The sequence below is a fragment of the Panthera pardus genome, unplaced genomic scaffold, assembly GCF_024362965.1.
Source record: "Panthera pardus isolate Hobbes unplaced genomic scaffold, ASM2436296v1 HiC_scaffold_22, whole genome shotgun sequence".
NCBI lineage: Eukaryota > Metazoa > Chordata > Mammalia > Carnivora > Felidae > Panthera > Panthera pardus.
In genome coordinates, this window is record NW_026526788.1 from 52,013,328 (window position 1) to 52,031,401 (window position 18,074).

Consider the following 18,074-nt stretch of genomic DNA (forward strand, 5'->3'; position numbering starts at 1 on the left):
ATATGACACTGTATGTTAACTATACTGAAATTAAAACAAATTTAGAAATAAGCTATATTCACAGACAATTCAGCAAAACCAGATTTGGTGAGAATGACTGCATTCTTACCAGAAGATTGTTAAAAAGACAAGAAATAACAAGTGTTGATGAGGATGTAAATAAAAGAGAGCCCTCAGGCACTCTTGTTGGGAATGTATATTGGTGAAGCAACTATCAAAAACAGTATGGAGGTTCCTCAAAAATTAAAAATAGGGAAACCAATTTGACAATAAATTTCATATATTAAAAAAAATTTTTTTAATTAAAAATAGAACTACCATATAATCCAGCAATTCCACTTTAGGTATTTATCCTAAGAAAATGAAAACACTAATTAGAAAAGACACATGCAACCCTATTTCATTGCAGCATTATTTACAATAGCTAAGGTATGGAAGCAACCTAAGTGTCCATAAATAAATAGACAAAGAAAATGTTGTACACACACACACACATACACACACTGGAATATTACTCAGGCAGAAGAAAGAATGAAATCTTGCCATTTGCAACAACGTATATAGACCTAGAGGGTCTGTATACTTAGTGCTTGTGCTTAGTGAAATAAGTCAGGGGCACCTGAGTGGCTCAACTTGTTTCAGATTCTGTGTCTCCCTCTCTCTCTGTCCCTCCCCCACTTGTGCTCTCTCTCTCTCAAAAATAAACATAAAAACAAACAAAAAAAAAAAACCCAAGTCAGACAGAGAAGGATACCATATGACTTCACTTTTATGTGGAATCCAAAAAATGGAGCAAATGAATGAACCAAACAGAAACAGAGTCATAGATACAGAAATCAAACTGATGGGTGCCAGAGGGGTAGAGGAATGGATGAAATAGGTGAGGGGATTAAGAGGAACAGTTATAGAATAAATAAGACATGGGGATGTAATGTACAGCATAGGGAATGGTAACTAGAATTATTGTGGTGACCGTTTCATAATATGTATAAATATTGAATCACTATGTTGTACACCTGCAACTAATAAAGTATTGTACGTCAATTATTCTTCAATAAAACAAAACAAAACATCAAAAAACAAACAAAAAAAGATTGTATGTTACCTCTACTGGAATTAAAATTAAAACTTAATAAAAAAATAAATTAAAAAATAAAAGATTAATGGGGCAGCTGGGTGTCTCAGTTGGTTAAGTATCAGACTCTTGATCTTGGCTCAAGTCATGATCTCATGGTTTGTGAGTTCAAGCCCCACGTGGGGCTTTGTGCTGACAGTGCAGAGCCTGCTTCGGATTCTCTGTCTCCCTTTCTCTCTGCTCCTCCCCTGCTCTCTCTTTCCCTCTCTCTAAAATGAAAAAAAAACAATAAATAAAATAAAAATTAAAAGATTAAAAATTCTAAGCTACATTAAAAACTGCATAAAGTAACATTAAGTTAAATGCAAAAAGGGAAAAAAATCACTCATACAAAATTAATTTCCTTTACATAGAAAAGTCTCTTTAGATCCATAAACAAAAGAATAATAACCCAATATTTAAAAATAGTCAGAGGATGTAATTAGTTTACAAAAAATGCGGCATTGAAATATATAAAAATACATTTAGACTAAATCATAAGAAATATCCGAATTAAAGGGCATCTGGGTGGCTCAGTCGGTTAAGTGGCCAACTCTTGATTTCGGCTCAGATCACGATCTGAGGTTTCATGGGTGCAAGCCCTGCATTGGGCTCTGTGCACTGATCTTGTGGAGGCTGCTTGGGATTCTCCCTCTCTCCCTCTCTCTCTCTGCCCTTCCCCCACGCACAGTCTGTCTCTCTCAAAATAAGTAAATAAACTTATAAAAAGTAAATATTCAAATTAAAATTATAATGAGATACTATGTTTCACCTATCATATTAACAAATAGTAAGAATTATTGAACACCTGCTCAGTGCCAAGTGGTATTCAAAATCCTTTATGCGTATTAGCCCATTTAAATTCACAACATGAGTCAATTCAAAACTCTTGCTATCTAAAAGTATGGGTTAAGATGTAAGGAAACAGGTCACCTATCATATTAACAAATAGTAAGAATTATTGAACACCTGCTCAGTGCCAAGTGGTATTCAAAATCCTTCATGCGTATTAGCCCATTTAAATTCACAACATGAGTATTCAAAACTCTTGCTATCTAAAAGTATGGGTTAATGGGGCGCCTGGGTGGCTCGGTCGGTTAAGCGGCCAACTTCGGCTCAGGTCATGATCTCGCGGTCCGTGAGTTCGAGCCCCGTGTCGGGCTCTGGGCTGATGGCTCAGAGCCTGGAGCCTGTTTCGGATTCTGTGTCTCCCTCTCTCTCTGACCCTCCCCCGTTCATGCTGTGTCTCTCTCTGTCTCAAAAATAAATAAACGTTAAAAAATTTTAAAAAAATAATAAAAGTATGGGTTAAGATGTAAGGAAACAGGGACTATCTTATAATTGCCTGTCTATTCAGCATCTCACATCCAGTAGATGACCTCCTCACACTTTCTTCTCTCTCTTTAAAATCTCTAACACCTCCTTGACCATCTTCATTCTCAACTAATGATCTTTCTTCTTGCCTCCTGCTTCATTGAGAAATTAGAAGCAGTCAGAAGAAAACCCATTAACTCCTCCAAATCTTTCACAACTGCAGACGTCTATATCTACATTCATCTACACTCATCCATATATAGTACATATCTACACATAACTCTATACTATACCTACACTCACCCATATATAGTTTAATCTACCTTTCCTCTTCTTATATTGAACAGTGTTCCTATCCAAGGCCATCTAAGAAAATTTTCCCTTTTTAATGAAATATTAACACATATGGACACATGTGTACACACACACACACACACACACACACATTTCCATCTTTAAAAAAAAAATGACCCACTCCCCTTCTAGACACTGTCATTTTTCTACTCTTCTTACGGCAAAGCTACTCAAACTTTGCCCTGATTCTACCCTCCAATTCTTTTTTTTTTAATTTTTTTAAATGTTTATTTTTGAGAGAGAGAGAGAGAGCACAAGCAGGAGAGGGGCAGAGAGAGAGGGAGACAGAATCAGAAGCAGACTCCAGGCTCTGAGCTGTCAGCACAGAGTCCAACACGGGGCTCAAACCCACGAACTGTGAGATCATGACCTGAGCCAAAGTCAGACGCTAACCGACTGAGCCACCCAGGTGTCCCCAATTCTCTTAAAATTAATAAGAGGAATAAATCTAACCAAAGATGTAAAAGATCTGTATGCTGAAAACTATAGAAAGCTTATGAAGGTAATTGAAGAAGATATAAAGAAATGGAAAGACATTCCCTGCTCATGGATTGGAAGAATAAATATTGTCAAAATGTCAATACTACCCAAAGCTATCTACACATTCAATGCAATCCCAATCGAAATTGCACCAGCATTCTTCTCAAAACTAGAACAAGCAATCCTAAAATTCATATGGAACCACAAAAGGCCCCTAATACCCAAAGTAATTTTGAAGAAGACCAAAGCAGGAGGCATCACAATCCCAGACTTTAGCCTCTACTACAAAGCTGTAATCATCAAGACATCATGGTATTGGCACAAAAACAGACACATAGACCAATGGAATAGAATAGAAACCCCAGAACTAGACCCACAAACGTATGGCCAACTCATCTTTGACAAAGCGGGAAAGAACATCCAATGGAAAAAAGACAGTCTCTTTAACAAATGGTGCTGGGAGAACTGGACAGCAACATGCAGAAGGTTGAAACTAGACCACTTTCTCACACCATTCACAAAAATAAACTCACAATGGATAAAGGACCTGAATGTGAGACAGGAAACCATCAAAACCCTAGAGGAGAAAGCAGGAAAAGACCTCTCTGACCTCAGCCGTAGCAATTTCTTACTTGACACATCCCCAAAAGCAAGGGAATTAAAAGCAAAAATGAACTACTGGGACCTTATGAAGATAAAAAGCTTCTGCACACCAAAGGAAACAACCAACAAAACTAAAAGGCAACCAACGGAATGGGAAAAGATATTTGCAAATGACATACTGGACAAAGGGCTAGTATCCAAAATCTATAAAGAGCTCACCAAACTCCACACCGGAAAAATAACCCAGTGAAGAAATGGGCAGAAAACATGAATAGACACTTCTCTAAAGAAGACATCCGGATGGCCAACAGGCACATGAAAAGATGCTCAACGTCGCTCCTCATCAGGGAAATACAAATCAAAACCATACTCAGATATCACCTCACGCCAGTCAGAGTGGCCAAAATGAACAAATCAGGAGACTATAGATGCTGGAGAGGATGTGGAGAAACAGGAACCCTCTTGCACTGTTGGTGGGAATGCAAATTGGTGCAGCCACTCTGGAAAACAGTGTGGAGGTTCCTCAAAAAATTAAAAATAGACCTACCTTATGACCCAGCAATAGCACTGCTAGGAATTTACCCAAGGGATACAGGAGTACTGATGCATAGGGGCACTTGTACCCCAATGTTTATAACAGCACTCTCAACAATAGCCAAATTATGGAAAGAGCCTAAATGTCCATCAACTGATGAATGGATAAAGAAATTGTGGTTTATATACACAATGGAGTACTATGTGGCAATGAGAAAGAATGAAATATGGCCCTTTGTAGCAACGTGGATGGAACTGGAGAGTGTGATGCTAAGTGAAATAAGCCATACAGAGAAAGACAGATACCATATGTTCTCACTCTTAGGTGGGTCCTGAGAAACTTAACAGAAACCCATGGGGGAGGGGAAGGAAAAAAAAAAAAAAAAAGAGGTTAGAGTGGGAGAGAGCCAAAGCATAAGAGACTCTTAAAAACTGAGAACAAACTGAGGGTTGATGGGGGGTGGGAGGGAGGGGAGGGTGGGTGATGGGTATTGAGGAGGGCACCTTTTGGGATGAGCACTGGGTGTTGTATGGAAACCAATTTGACAATAAATTTCATATATTGAAAAAAAAAATAAAAAGTATGTACTTAAAGCTAAAAAAAATATTTTTTAATGTTTATTTCTGAGACAGAGAGACAGAGCATGAGCATAAGGGGGGGAGGGACAGAGAGAGAAGGACACACAGAATCAGAAGCAGGCTCCAGGCTCTGAGCTGTCAGCACAGAGCCCGATGCAGGGCTCGAACTCACAAACTCACAAAGCTCATGACCTGAGCTGAAGTCGGTCACTCAACCGACTGAGCCACCCAGGCGCCCCTTAGAATTTTTTAATTGAGATTCAATTTATATAACACAAAATTTGCCACTTAAATGTGTACAGCCCAGTGGTTTATACTGAAGCATATAGTATTTTCATGAAGTTCTGCAAACACTACCACTAATTCCAGAACATTTCTATTATCCACCCCCCAAAAACCTGTACCTAATAGTTCTAAATTCCTCCTCCTCTGGTCCCTGGAAACCATTAATCTAACTTCTATCTGGAATTGCCTATTTTTGAGATTTCATTTAAATGGAATTTTATAATATGGGACCTTTTGTGTCTGGCTTCTGTCACTTAGCCTGTTTTCATGGTTCATCCGTGTCATAGCAGGTTTCAGTACTCCTTTCTTTTCATGGCTGAATAATATCCCATTGTATGAATATACTGCATTTTGTTTATCCATTCATCCATTGATAGACATTTGCCCCTTTCTTTCTTGAACCCACTTCAATCACAATTTTACCTAATCCCCACATCCCATACTTCACCAAAACTATCCTAATCAAGGTCATTAGTTACCTCATTGCTAAATCCAATGCTCAATTCCTAGTCCTCACCTTACTTAATTTACATGAAATATTTGACAATGTTATAGCTTCATCCTGAAAGACTTTTTTCATTTGCCTTTTGGAGTACCACACTCCTGATTCTCCTCCCACCTCATTGGCTGCTCATTTCCAGTCTCCTTTGTTGGATCTTCTTTATCTCTCCAGCCTCTAAGTGTTGAAGAGCCTCAGGGCAGAGTCCTAGGGCTTCTCTATTTAAGTAAACACATCCAAACTCCTGACCATCTATTAGAAGATTGGCCACCTATGATAATAATTCCCAAGTTTATATCTCCAGCCCATACTGCAAATTGCTTCACTGAATTTCCAACTTAAATATTTCCTATTACACACACACACACACACACACACACACACACACACACACCTCAAATTCATCCCAACCTGTGTAGAGAATCTGTACAGGGTAAGATGCTAAATGGAGAGATGCTACACAGGATGGGAGAGAACAAGAAGCACACAGGTGGCAGACATGTGAGTTACGAAGCCATTCTGGAAATCAATCTTCCAGCCCTGCCTGCCCCAACCTGTCCCAGCTAATGCCATGTGGATCAGAGACAACACATGTGGCTGGGCCCTTCCCTCAATTCCTGACACCCAAAATTCCTGACAAAATAAAAGAGGACTTTTTCCCCCCAGCAATAAATAACTGAGACACAGAGTGACAGCCATTAGTCATTGATGTGGGGTGTCAGGGGGTGGACTTCAAGTATTTCTGGTTCCATTGTTAAGGGCATCCCTGTGGTGAAGAAGGGCCCCTCAGCCTGAGGCTAATACACTTGGAGCTATCCAGCATTTCTTGTTCTGATGACATGTGCACCATACAGCTCTCTGAGGCCTGCAGAGACCAGCCTAAAGAAGATGCTACCGGGGCGCCTGGGTGGCGCAGTTGGTTAAGCGTCCGACTTCAGCCAGGTCACGATCTCGCGGTCCGTGAGTTCGAGCCCCGCGTCAGGCTCTGGGCTGATGGCTCGGAGCCTGGAGCCTGTTTCCGATTCTGTGTCTCCCTCTCTCTCTGCCCCTCCCCCGTTCACGCTCTGTCTCTCTCTGTCCCAAAAATAAATAAAAAAACGTTGAAAAAAAAAATTTAAGAAGATGCTACCTACATCTTGGATGTCCCAGCCTGGCCTTGATGATACCCATGGTGAATTAATAAAATCATCTGTTTGTCTTTCCCTGTAGCTTGATCACTAGGCCAGAATGTGCTGATTATAAGGCCACAAGTATGCAGGTCTGTCCATATGGGAACTTCAATTCTCACTGCAGCTCAATAAATGGGCATTCTGAAAACCGCCTCCTTCTTAGGGAATTTTTTCAGTTAGTTGGTCTTCCAGGACAGAGGAGAACAAGTATTTAAGTCTTCAGAGACGAAGAGGTACAATTTCAACTGTTTTTTGCTTAGATGGCCCATTTATGAACCAATTCCAGATGTACTTGTCTTCTGTTAGTTTCTACACTTTTTATTCTCTCAATTTAGCAACAGAGAACATGGAAATTAAATACATTAAATGCTCTACTCACCTCCCTCTGCCTGTTCTATCATTCCTTGGGAAATCTACCACATATCTATGATTTTGAATTTGAGGCCATTTTTTGAGTTATAAGTAGGTACAATAAATTATGCAGACTTTTAAAGGTAACAACTCAGTGGATTTTTATACATGTATAACCTCTGTATGACCAATATCCACTCCATAGAGAACATTTCTATCACCCTAGAAAAAAGCTCTCTTCCCAGTTAATACATCCCCCACTCAGAGGCAACCCTATCCTGACCTCAATCAACAGTCTTTAATTTTAGCCATGCTGGTGGGTATATGGTAGTACATCATTACAGTGATATAATGTTTAACAAAGGTTGTTAAGGTTACAACTAATGTGCTACCTCAGTCCTCAGACTGCTACAAAAGAGGGTTAATAAGTGGCAAGGATTTGATTGCTTTGGCTGAATAATCAAGAAACCCCAATTTTTTTATTATTTACACAGTTGAATTATAACCCTATTTCTTCACTTCTATATAAAAAGGAATCCATTGATATACATACAATTAAAATCCTGTAGCTGTGTTACTAACCCAGAAAAAATAGCATTTAGAGCAAATATTGTATTTCGTTTATTCCACAAATAATTATGTGGCTTTCCTGTATGCTCCAGCAATGAATGAGACAAGACATGACCTTTGCTCTTATGGAGCTTGTGGTCTATTTTACAAGGAACCTCTAACTTCTAGTTAATATAGCCATTAATTTAATTTATCTATTTGAAAGACTTCTAAGAGGCTTTGAAGACTTTGCTATACCCTCTTCTTTCACCAGTAGCTCCTGGCCCTAATTTGGTTGGCTGTTCACACCAGTGTGTAATTATTTGTGAATTAATGGTCCTCTCTCTCCTTTTTATAGTAATTAATCAAAAATATAAACTTTCTGATCAAACCCTGTTTAATCAGTTCATCACCCCTCTTTGATCATTTCTTTGATCAAAGCTACTCCAAACTACTCCCTCTAGGTCCCCCAAATGGTTTTAACTGTAATTTTAAAAAACATCTACCATCTTAACCTCAAAATGAGTTCTTAAAGACAAACTGACTTATCTTTTAAAAAGTCTTCCTTCCTTCATACATTACTCAATAATACTACATTTATCATTTTTACCCAATACAAACATTTTGTGATTCTTCTGAGGACTCTGTACAGTGATTTTTAATCCAGTAGTCAACTAGATTATGAGTCAAAGTGAATTTTATGGGCTTCCTCGAGGCCCAGAAACTAATCAAAGAAGTAGGACTAGGCTCTGACCAGTGATACATGTATATTGTATATTGTATACATGTGGAATTGCTAATAGGGACATTTAGACACCCAGTGGCCCACAGGAGTCCTCTAGAGTCCCAGGAAGTGCTGAGCTATCAAAAAGTAGAAGGCATAAAGCATGGGGTCCCATGTTTTTTTCCCAGGGTGCCTGGGTGGCTCAGTCAGTTGGGCATCTGACTTCGGCTCAGGTCATGATCTCACAGCTTGTGAGTTCGAGCCCTGCATCGGGCTCCGTGCTGACAGTCCAGAGCCTGGAGCTTTCTTCAGATTCTGTGTCTCCCTCTCTCTCTGCCCCTCCCCTGCTCAGGTTCTGCCTCTGTCCTTCAAAAATAAATAAACATTAAAAATAATTTTAAAAAATATGTTGTTTGCCTAAAGTCCTGGTGAGAGCAAGTGCACAGAGTTTGGCCTGACAACTGTAGGTCCTCACTTTGATAAAAATATTTCCAGGGGCGCCTGGGTGGCGCAGTCGGTTAAGCGACCGACTTCAGCCAGGTCACGATCTCGCGGTCCGTGAGTTCGAGCCCCGCGTCAGGCTCTGGGCTGATGGCTCAGAGCCTGGAGCCTGTTTCCGATTCTGTGTCTCCCTCTCTCTCTGTCCCTCCCCCGTTCATGCTCTGTCTCTCTCTGTCCCACAAATAAATAAAAAAACGTTGAAAAAAGAAAAAAATAAAAAAAAAAATATTTCCAGGTATAGCTTACCACATGCAGTTATTTCACATCTGGACCTGGAAATCAATTTTTCTCCTGAAAATCAATTTTAAAATTAGTTTTTATTTTTATCAAAGTAACACATGGTTATATCTGTAAAAAAACAAATCTCCAAGTCTCATTCCCCCAAGGTAGATCCTCAACATTTCAGCTACTTCTCCTGGCATCAACCTCTATATATTTTTTTTATGTTTATCTATTTATTTATTTGAGAGAGAAAAAGAAAGGGAGAGAGGGGGAGGGGGAGAGAGAGAGGGAGAGAGAGAATCCCAAGCCGGCTTGATCTCATGAACCATGAGATCATGACCTGAGCTGAGAGATCAAGAGTCAGATGCTTAACTGACCGAGCCACGCAGATATCCCTCATATTTCTTCTTTAATTTTTAAAAAATGTTTATTTTTGAGAGAGAGAGAGAGAGAGAGAGAGAGCTGGGGAGGGGCAGAGAAAGAGAGACACTCCAAAGCAGGCTTCAGCTTTCATGTCAGCACAGAGCCCGATGCTGGGCTCAAACTCATGAACTCTGAGATCATGACCTGAGCTGAAGTCAGGCACTTAACCAACTGAACCACCCAGGCACCCCCATATTTCTAAATAATCTACAGCCATTTCTTGTTTTATCTTTTTTTTTTTAACCATTATCGATTGACTTCTCACTCTGGTGTATAGGAATTAGCTCTCTCAAAAAAGCCAACACTTTCTTTTCCCCTTCTCTTCATCCCCCCAATATATAGTTATATCACATTATTATGACTACATAAATGTATTTACTGAATCATACCTTGGTTTTTCTGTTATCCCTTTATTTTTTTCCTATAGTTTATAATTGCCTCTTTTATTTGAGAGGTAAGCAAAAACTTTATTTTTTGCCTGACCCTGTATATAGTTATTAAAAATTTTACTCAAATTCTATACTACCTGCCACATGCCTATCAGTAATGTTTTCCATTCTTCCAAATATATTATTTCCATTCTTTTCCTAGATACTTTTCTCCTTGAGTCTTTTGTCTTCCTGCTCCAAACTAGAAGGCCTGTTATCTTAGCTTGCCACAACTGAAATCCTGGGATTTCACTCTCCATGTTGGTAAATTTACCTCAGTTTGTGCCCAGCTGAGGGGACAATGAGGTAGAAATTTAGTTCATCCTTAGCTTACCAACCTGTGCATCCTAGCAGTTGCAACTGGCTACAGGGGACCCTTTTTCTAACTCATCCTTACAGAAGGGAGAGTTGTTTATGGTTCACACAAAAGCTCCATTTAGGCAGCCCTGGCACTAGATTCCTATTTCCTTGATCTGGTGATATCTTCATTTCTTTATGTCTTGTATTTTTTTTTTTTTTTAAAGCAGAGTACATCTAGTAAAAGGAAAATTTTTTAAACTTTGTATGTTTTTAAATTTTTTTGCTCTTACACTTGATTGAATGAATTCTGGCTCAGAAATCATTTTTCTGCAGAAATTTAAGGTATTACTTCATTGTGTTTTGCTTCTAATGCTGATGTTGAAAAGGCCAATACCATCAAATCCTGATCCTTTGACCATGACCTGTGTTTTCTCTAGATGCTTTTAGAAAAGTGTCTTTTTATCTGCGGTATTCTGAAGTTTTGTGACCATATGATCGACACCTGGTGGCCTTTTCAATCTTGAATCCTTCCTTCCATTCTTTCTCCTCCCTCCCTCCCTTCCTCCCTTCTTTCCATTCTTCCTCCCTCCCTCCCTCTCACCCTCCCTCCCTCCCTCCCTCCCTTCCTTCCTTCCAAGAGCCTGTGCAGGGGAGGGACAGAGGGAGAGAGGGAGAGAGAGAATCTTAAGCAGGCTCCATGCCCAGCACAGAGCCCCACATGAGGCTGATCTCATGACTGCAAGATCATGACCTGAACTGAAATCAAGAGTTGGTCATTTAACTGACTGAGCCTCCCGCACCCCTTGAATCATTTCTTGATAATGTTCTCCTCTTTGTTTGATCACTTTTCCTGCAATTCCTATTAGTCAGGCATTGAATTTCCTGAATCAATCTTCTCATTTTCTTATCTTCTCCCGATCTAACTATTTATCAAGAGTTACTTGGCTTTGGGGTGCCTGGGTGGGTCAGTTGGTTAAGCATCTGACTCTTGATGTCAGCTGAAGTCATAAACTCACAGTTTGTGGGTTTGAGCCCACATTGGGCTCTACACTGACAGTGCAGAGCCTGCTCAGGATTCTTGCTCCTTCTCTCTCTGCCCCTCTCTCCCTTCTCAAAATAAATAAATATTTTCTAAAAAATTAAAAACAAAGGGTTACTTGGCTTTGACTTCCAACATTTTTACTGCAATTTTCATTTTGATTATCCTATTTTGAGTTTCTAAGAACTCTTTCATTATTATTCCCTGGAATTTCTATCTTTTTTTCCGTATAGCAATAACATCCTGTCTTTGCCCTTGGCTTGTGGATATAATATCTTATTTATCTCCCCAAGTATATTAATTATAGCTATTAAAATATGATTTTTTTTCTGCTCTCTGCATTGCTTTGTTTCCTCTGAGTTCTCTTCCTTGAATGGGTGGTGATCCTTGGCTGTTTTTCATATTTAAAAATAATGCATTAGGGGCACCTCTCTTGCTCCGTAGATACAGCATGCAACTATTGATTTTGGGGTCATGAGTTCAAGCCCCACACTGGATATAGAGCTTACTTTAAAATAAATAAATAGATAAATAAAGTGTAAAATTAGTGCATTGAAAAGCTGACTGGAAGTGTGGGGATGGGAGGTGCTTGTCAATTGGTGCCCCTTCCTGTGTAGTGAAAAGGTAGGAAGCCAGCTTTTGGGGAGAACTTCCATAAGTCAGTGTCTGTATTGGTCAGCTTCTTTCCCTTATAAACAACCACAAAATTGCAATGGCATATAACACAAGCATTTATTTCTTGTGTCTTCCAACTGCAGGCTGGGTTGTGCTGGGCTTGATTCCAAGCCTTGGGTTGTAGTCAGGTCTGCTCTCCATGTCTCTCATCCCCCTCAGACCATGGTATGCATTTGTCTCATGGTAAAGCAGGGGACCAAGAGAGCAAACCAACCATGCAAGCCTCTCTCGAGTCTCTGGTCATTTCATGTCTGCTAACAGTGCCAAGCAATTCACACAGCCAAACTCAAAGTGAAGAGTGAGACAGTACACTCTACTTACCATGAGACCACATGAATGAGGAGATGAACTTTCTTACACAGGAGTCAAGAACTGGGACCAACAATCCAATCTAATATTCTACATCTTTTATCTCAGGCCATTCGGTGTTTCTCCAAAACAGTCCTCCAATCTAGTCAGGCCTGAACACACCAGGCTACTGGTGTTCTCAGGAGCAGGTAGGGGAGAAAATTAGGGCTCTCCTTCACCAGTGACAGCAGTCTGTCCTTTACTCTTCCCATTTGTCATCTAGCCCTTACTACTGTACTCATTGCTGCTTTCCATGTGCTTAATGTTCTTCAGTCCTGAATTTCTCAGGTTAATTTCCTCCAAAGAATACACCTCTAATATCCTGTGAAAGTGAAGGAGGGAGATTTGCCTGGTTGCTACAGGTGGTGTTAGTCTAAATGGTTTTTGTAAAGTCTCAAATTGACCTTATTTTCATCCCTGTCTTCTGAGGTGTTGTCTCTCAGTCTCCCTCATTAGTTTTCCCTTCTTCAAGTTCTTGTATTTTTACCTTTCCTCTACCCTGCTAAATCAGTTACCACTCCATTATCTGCTTTCTGTTCTCAGAACTCATACAGAGTAGTTGGATTTACAATTTCATCAAAGATGCATTTTGTGGTTTTGTTCCTCATTGGTTTTGTTTCATTTTGTTCTGGATTGATTTACAAGGGTTGGGAAAGAAATGTCTTTTATTCTTCATCTTAAAACTGGAAATTTGGGGGCGCCTGGGTGGCTCGGTCGGTTAAGCGTCTGACTTCAGCTCAGGTCATGATCTCACAGACCGTGAGTTTGAGCCCCGCGTCAGGCTCTGGGCTGATGGCTCAGAGCCTGGAGCCTGCTTCCGATTCTGTGTCTCCCTCTCTGTCTGCCCCTCCCCCGTTCATGCTCTGTCTCTGTCTCAAAAATAAACGTAAAAAAAAAAAAAATTAAAAAAAAACCTGGAAATTTGAAGGAGAAATGCAATTTGTATACCTATCATTTATTGCCATGTGCAAAGCACTTCAGTAAGCATTTCACCTATGTCACCTTAGCAAATCTTTATAAAATCCTGAGAACTAAATATAATTATGATTATGCCCATTTTATAGGTGAGGAAACGGGGCTGAGTGAGGTGTAGTAATTCAGCCAAGGCCAACAAATTAGTCAACAGTTGCATCAAGATTAGAACACAAGTCTAAGTCTACATTGTGGCTAGATTTTATACGGCACTCATTCACCTTTCATCCTTGGCTAAGGACCAACTCCAGGCCAGGCTCTATGCTGAGAGACTGGGATACATAGATAACACAGCTAGCTCATTACTTGGCACACCTAAGTACTCATTAAGTATTGGCTCCTAATTTTTATTATCAATAAGATTAATAAATAATCCTATAGTATTTATCACTTTTCAAGAAAGCAAAAACAGGGTAAATTGAGAAATAGTAATTATTTAAGAAAATTTATATCATTACCACTTAAAAAGACACTTCCTCTACCTGACATGTCAGTTAATGGAAGTGCTTTTTCACATGTGAAGAATTTTATTTAAAAAAAATTTTTTTTTAACGTTTATTCATTATTGAGAGAGAAACTGAACATGAGCAGGGGAGGGGCAGAGAGAGGAGGAGACACAGAATCTGAAGCAGGCTCCAGGTTCTGAGCTGTCAGCACAGAGCCCAACGCGGGGCTCAAACCCACAAACCCGGGGCTCAAACCCACAAACCCGGGAGATTATGACCCAAGGTCGGACACCCCACCGACTGAGCCACCCAGGCACCCCTCACAGGTGAGGAATTTTAAATTAAACTATTTACATGAGAAAATCCAAACAATTTGTGCTTTAAATAAGAGTGAATAGGCCTTCTGAGGCCCACCGGGAAAGAGATTAACTGGCAATTAGAAAAATCAATCTCTTAACTGAAAGTTTTAATACCTTCCTTTGTTCTTTTATCCTAGTGTGTTACTTGGCCCTAAGCAGAGCCTGAAGAGGAGGCAGAGCTGTGAGTGTTCCTTGCAGGGTGGGAGTGGGGGGGGGGGGGGGGCTCCACTTAGGACCTCATAGAGATTAGCCTGCATCTTAGTCACTTTAGTATTATGAATATCTTCTCACTGGGGATTCTCTACCTCTTTCACAGTGTGGAAAACTATAAGGAAGCTTGGGAAGCTTATAACTTGGGAAACTTTTATAGCTTGGAAACAGAGGCTCAGAAACCACATCATATGCGATTTCTGTTTTGCATCCTTCAGAAACCAAAGCTGGCTGACTGAAGGGAAGGGAATTTTTAGGCAGGGATGTTGGGAGCAGGGTGGGAGGGGTGGCTGGACAGCCTGGACCAGAAGCAGGCAGGATCCTGCGGGTGACAAAGGGCAGAGGCAGGAACCAAGTCTAAGAGCAGGAAGGTCTGGCCTCAGCTCTGCCAAGCTTTTCAACACTCAACTCAGATTTGATTTCCAGAATCTGGAATCACCTGACTGCCAAGCACTTTAGAATGTATACATAAGCCAGCAGCTTCAGCATCACTTGAGAGCTTGTTAGAAATGCAGAATCTCAGTCCCCACCCTGGACTTCTACATCAGGATCTACATTTCAACAGATTGCCCAGATCTGTGCATGACACAATTTGGGAAGCACTGGGCAGAGCCCCTAAAAAACATCCAATCTCTGATCAACTTCCTCCTGGGGAAGACGCAATTTCTCAACAGGAAACTTGGGGTGCTTCTAACAGTGAGCAGGATGAGTGAGGAATGGACTCTAGGAGATCCATAAAAGGCATCCCTGGAATTCCAGCACAAGCTGGTCTCCACCAAAGTGCCACCTCCTATCCATCCTCAGGACCTGTGAACAGACAGTTCCTGGCGGCAGTAGGTCAGGGTTTTTTACTCTAGCTTTGCTTTCTTAGGGGCTTCTGGCATCTGAGAGATCTGAGAGAGGCCTCTGCTAGAACACCCTCAATCTTTTAATTTTTTTTTATTTAAAAATTTTTTTTTAATGTTTACTTATTTTGGAGACAGAGAGACAGAGCGTGAGCAGGGGAGGGGCAGAGAGAGAGGGAGACACAGAATCTGAAACAGGTTCCAGGCTCTGAACTGTCAGCACAGAACCCGATGCAGGTCTCGAACCCACAAACCGCGAGATCATGTCTGAAGTCAGATGCTCAACCGACTGAGCCACCCAGGTGCCTCACCCTTGATCTTTTTAAACTAATGAATGTTAAAACCTTTCCCCCACTCTTACACAACTTTTTGGATAAAGATGGACTGTTAAGCGAGCAGCTGCATTCTCCTTTTCTCAGTGGTGCCTCTTTCAAAAGGAGCAGCTGTAGATTTATTGCTATATTGGGGGATGATGAAGATTAAAGTTTTGTAAGACTTTGAATCCAGTTGCCAAGGGACATAGCAAGAACCAGGCTTTGCAGCACAAAGGCTCTGAACAGTAAAAGTAAGATTTGAGCTCCGGAATGAGCAGCTTTACATCCCTTCATCTGGCATTGCCTTAGCAAGTGGCTTTTACAGAGGAGGCCCTCTTTGGAGACTTTCTCCCTATCCTGGAACCCTATCCCCTGTTCCCCCCAGGCCTCTCCTGGGTGAGCATGACAGACTCACGGTGGTCTGTTCAGAGTAGGGCATGTAGACCGCTATCCTTGGTCCTGAAGCAACGTTACGAATTGCAGCAGTAATTCACAACCTATCCCCAGATATTCTGATTCAGCTTCTGCCTTAAAAACAAACAAACAACAAACACACCCAAAACAAGAACCCAGATGAATCTGATAGTTGGCCCATGGATTACAGCTTGGAAATCACTTTCCTAGGGTATGCTTATTGCTAAGCCTATGCAGTAGGCATCTGTTGGATTTTTTTTGTTAGCTTTCATTCCCCAATCTTTGTAAAATGTACCAAAAGGAGAGTCATTCCTCTCCATTCTCAGGTTTGGGCAAGGCTGGCCCAGGTCTAGAACATCTAAATTATATCAACTTCCCAACCTCAGTTACTGACTGTGAGGTGCCTCAGCGTGAGCCACAGATAGAGTTGGGAGGTGGGAGGTAAGGCCCTTCATTTTAATGGAGCCAGCCCAGAGGCTGGCAGACCTGAGAGATAGAGAGAGGCCAGGCACAAATGACCTTGTTTGAGCCCCTGAGCCAAGTGGGTTTAAAGTCAGAAATTCCCCTGGACTTTTCAGATAGGAGAACCAATACAATACCTTTGTTGCTTAAACCTGTTTGGGTCGGATTAATGTCACTTGCAACCAAATCTGACTACCTTTCTTGGGACTCTGGTGACTCTTATGTATCCTCTCCTGAGAATTCTCTTCTCCAAATTTTGAACCAAGCAAGAGAAGAGGCAATATGGAGGAGAAGAGCTGGGGCCAGAGTGAGAACAATGGAAAGAAGCTAAGAGGTTGCCAGGGAGGAATGACTCTAATTTGGACACTGTTTTCAAATAATGAGTAAACAAGGATGAAACCTCATCCAACCATGGCCTAAAGATCATTTGACCAAAGAAGACTCAAAAGCATGGGTGGGCCCAGGGGACCAGGCAGGACCAATATCAATATACCAGGAGAAATGTCCTAAGTTCCTACGTTGAATGTCACCAAAGTATTAACAGATGTTCTTTGTTTTTATTTTCTATCTGAAAAACATAGTTACTTTTACTCTGTCCCTGATATTTTTATTTCCATGGTTGGTTTCACTGCAGCTTTTTGTCTGACATTTACAATGTTTGTCCTCTCTGAGGAGCTTGGGCAGTGTGACCCCTCCAGCAGCACACTGAGCTCAATTTGCTTCCTCCTATGGTACTGCAGGGTGGTGACGGTGTATGATAGTCACATTCCCAGGAGTATTAGATCCATAACAAAAAATACTAAAAGATCAAAAGGTCTTCAGGACTGGATGCAATAAGAGCATCATTTCTCTAAGTAGAACGTACATACAGGAGTGGAGAAGCATGACAAAAGTGTGTGTGCCTTTTCCATGTGGTTTTGAGAATACCCTGTCTGGCTAGGGTAGGAAAAAAAGTTCCAATTAGTGGATGTTGAAGTGGGTTAATGTTTGCATTATGGGAGAAGGTAGAATTGCCCGGCAGAGGTTCTGGGACAGAGGTAATTAAACAAGGAGTAAGGGCCCAGATGAGAGACCTCTAGGGAGATGTGAAAAGTCAGGGTAAAACATAAAATAAAGCTATTTTTAGGCACGCAAGATCAGACTGCAGGACAAGTGGATCTAGGCATCTGAGGATGGTCATTAGAAATGACTTGAAAGCCAGTGAGTCTAAGCGGAAAGTGTTAACGCAAAAGCTATGGTGTTTGAATGACTGTCAAGGGATGTGCAATTTTTAACAAATTCTGGGGGATCAGATGCCCCTGAGCTATATCCAAAGCCCAGGAAAACAACTTGTCCCTTTTTGGACAAAGGTTTCTCCTCTAATGTGGTGCAAAGTAATTAGATCATGAACATCATTATTATACCCATCTTTTAAGATGTTATAGCTGAAAGTTTGGAGTAGAGAGGGAAACACAGTGGATTCTGGGGGCTGCTTTATTATCTGATTCTTGGCCTGGGAAATTGTTATAAGTGAGCTCACCTTTGATTGTTTGTTAAACTATACAATAGCGTTGTTGGACTT